This window comes from Mirounga leonina, unplaced genomic scaffold, assembly GCF_011800145.1.
Source record: "Mirounga leonina isolate KUSES-001 unplaced genomic scaffold, KU_Mleo_1.0 Mir_223115, whole genome shotgun sequence".
In the NCBI taxonomy this organism is placed as follows: Eukaryota; Metazoa; Chordata; class Mammalia; order Carnivora; family Phocidae; genus Mirounga; species Mirounga leonina.
This window is the reverse complement of record NW_023270595.1, coordinates 1,720-4,849: the sequence shown is the minus strand read 5'-3', so window position 1 is coordinate 4,849 and position 3,130 is coordinate 1,720. Positions and strand designations below refer to the sequence as shown.

At 42.8% G+C, this 3,130-nt stretch overlaps 1 pseudogene; it reads left to right on the top strand.

Annotated features, from left to right (window-relative positions):
* Positions 1-913: 913 nt before the first annotated feature.
* On the top strand, positions 914-2,734 carry LOC118026206 (annotated as a pseudogene).
* The last annotated feature ends 396 nt before the right edge of the window (positions 2,735-3,130 follow it).

Genomic DNA, 3,130 nt, shown 5'->3' with positions numbered 1-3,130 from the left:
AGTGAGCAGGTAATATAAACTGGGGACAGACTACAAATGTTGAGAATCTTATAGTTTAACCTATAGGTAGTAAGGAAAGCATTAAATGATCTGAATCATCTACTCCTATGTTAGACAAGGAGAGAAGAGGTACAGGAAGACCAAACGGGAGACTCACACAATAGTCTGGATGATGAGGATGAAGAATCTAAATTAAAGTAAGGGCAAGGGAAGGACAGATGAGGAAAGGCTCTCAAGTCTTATTTACGAGGTAGAATCAACAGGACTTGGGAGCTGCATAGAGAGAAGGCAATATCACCTAGAAATTAAGGCTTGCATATGCTTTGAAAACACTCCTGGGTGAGAGGTTTGGCTTCGACTCATTTCAGCTGTGTATGCTGGGCAATGACTTCATCTCTACGGGTTTCTGTTTCCTCTGTGAAATGGAGGTAATAATAGTGCCGACATATCATAGGGTTGTCATGAGGCTGAATTAGAAAAGAATGCATGTAAAGCACTTAGCACTGAGCCTGCTACATAGGATGACAAGGTTAACAGTAATCCCACTGACCAGGATAGGAAATACAGGAAGAACTGTAAATAGGGATAAGCGTGGAGATTAGCTAAGCATACTACATTTCTGCTTCCGGCCCAATCTGTAAGTCTAGAGAATGGTGAATACTACAACAGGATTTGTGAAAGTAAATTAAAATATAACTAAAGATTTCTAGCTATGAAAGGCCTTGAACACCTTGCTATCGGATTTGGACTGAATAAAAAATCTACTGTCTCCTAAATACAAAGTTTAGAGCTCATATAATATATGATGCCATTTATTTTCCAGGTGAGAAAACGAAGACCCACAAAATGAAGAAACATCCCAAAAGTCACACCAGTCATTGATATACATAGTATGAGCACATTAATAAATTAAATGCTGGCTCTCTCCTCCTCCACATTCGACACACAGTTGCATCTTCTGGTGCAGTGCCAGCCGAGTCCCCAAGACACGACAGTGGAGTTTGGAGCAAATGGATTTGGCCATTTTGAGTGCCTGGTCACCAGGGCTGCTTTTAACTCTGGCAAAGTGGATACTGTCACCATCAATGAGCCCTTCATTGACCTCAACTACATGGTCTACATGTTCCAGGATGATTCCACCCATGGCAAATTCAACGGCACAGTCAAGGCTGAGAAAGGGAAATTTGGTTTTTCTTCGATGGAAAACCCATCTCCATCTTCCAGGAGTGATGTCCGGCCAACAACAAATGGGGTGATGCTGGTACTGAGTATATTGCAGAGTCCACTGGGGTCTTCACCACCATGGAGAAGGCTGGGGCTCACTTGAAGGGTGGGGCCAAGAGGGTCATCATCTCTGCCCCTCCTACTGATGCCACCATGTTTGTGATGGGCATGAACCATGAGAAGTATGGCAACTCCCTCAAGATTGTCAGTAATGCCTCCTGCACCACCAACTGCTTGACCCCTCTGGCCAAGGTCATCCTTGACAACTTTGCATCATGGAGGGACTCAAGACTTATGACTCCATGCCATCACTGCCACCCAGAAGACAGTGGACAGTCCCTCTGGGAAGCTGTGACATGATGATCAAGAGGCTGCCCAGAACATCATCCCTGCTTCTACTGGTGCCACCAAGGCTGTAGGAAAGGTCATCCCTGAGCTGAGGAGAAAGCTCACTGGTATGGCCTTCTGTGTCCCCACCTGCAATGTGTCAGGCATGGATCTGCCTAGAGAAAGCTGCCAAATACAATGACACTAAGAAGGTGGTGAAAGAGGCGCTGGAGGGCCCCGTCAAGGGCGTCCTGGACTACACTGAGGACCAGGTTGTCTCTTGCAATTTTAACAGTGACACCCACTCTTCCACTTTCAGTGCCAGGGCCGGCATTGCCCTCAATGACCACTTTTTCAAGCTCATTCCCTGGTATGAAAATGAATTTGGCTACAGCAACCAAGTAGTGGACATTATGGTCCACATGGCCTCCAAGGAGTAAGAGCCCCCCCTGGAACACCAGCCCCAGCAAGAGCAAGAGGAAGAGAGAGGCTGTCAGATGCTGGGGAGTTCTTGCCCCAACTCACCCCCTAACTGAGAATCCCCTGACCTCCACAGTTTCCAGTTTCTATCCCAGATTCCTAAAGAAGGGGAGGGGCTTGGGGAGTCCTACCTTGTCATGTACCATCAATAAAGTATACTGGGGGCGCCTGGGTGGCTCAGTTGGTTAAGCGACTGCCTTCGGCTCAGGTCGTGATCCTGGAGTCCCGGGATCGAGTCCCACATCGGGCTCCCTGCTCGGCGGGGAGTCTGCTTCTCCCTCTGACCCTCCCCCTTCTCATGTGCTCTCTCATTCTCTCTCTCTCTCAAATAAATAAATAAAATCTTTAAAAATAAAAAAAATAAATAAAGTATACTGTACCCAGCCAAAAAATAAAAAAAATAAATGCTATTCATACTCTTCATTTGCTTAACAAAACTGAGTCCTTATATAAAACTTCCTTCTATCCCCATCCTTGTGATACAGAAAATTTGAAATTACTGGGATAAAAATTAAAAGGATTTAATGTAATGTAGTGGTGATAGTTATAAACAGGTTTTCAACAAATATTATTAAAACTCTTCTTTAGGGGCAACAGTCGGTTAAGTGTCTGACTCTTGGTTCGGGTCAGGTCATGATCTCAGGGTTGTGAGATCGAGCCCCATGTCAGGCTCGGGAGTCTGCTTGAGATTCTCTCTCCCTCTCCCTTTGCCCCTCCCACTCCTGTGCACACACACTCTCTCTCTCTAAAATAAATAAATAAATCTTTAACAAATAAAACTCTTCTTTAAAAAGTAACTACAGAATTTTAGGAAAACTCAAATTATTTTAATGATGATATAATTTTTATTTATCTTTTTTGAAATTAAAAGAGTACAACTGACATGACAAATTTTAAATATGAAAATTTCTCTTTAATGATAATTTAAAAATTGTTTTTAATCAAGTAAATATATTGTTACTGAAATTTAACATTTATTTTGTTCATTTTGAGAAATAAATTATAGAGACAGTAACAATTATAAGAAGCTTTTTTTTTTATATGTTTTTCTAAGATTGATTTATTTGAGAGAGAGAGGGAGAGCGTGCAAGAGTGAGCA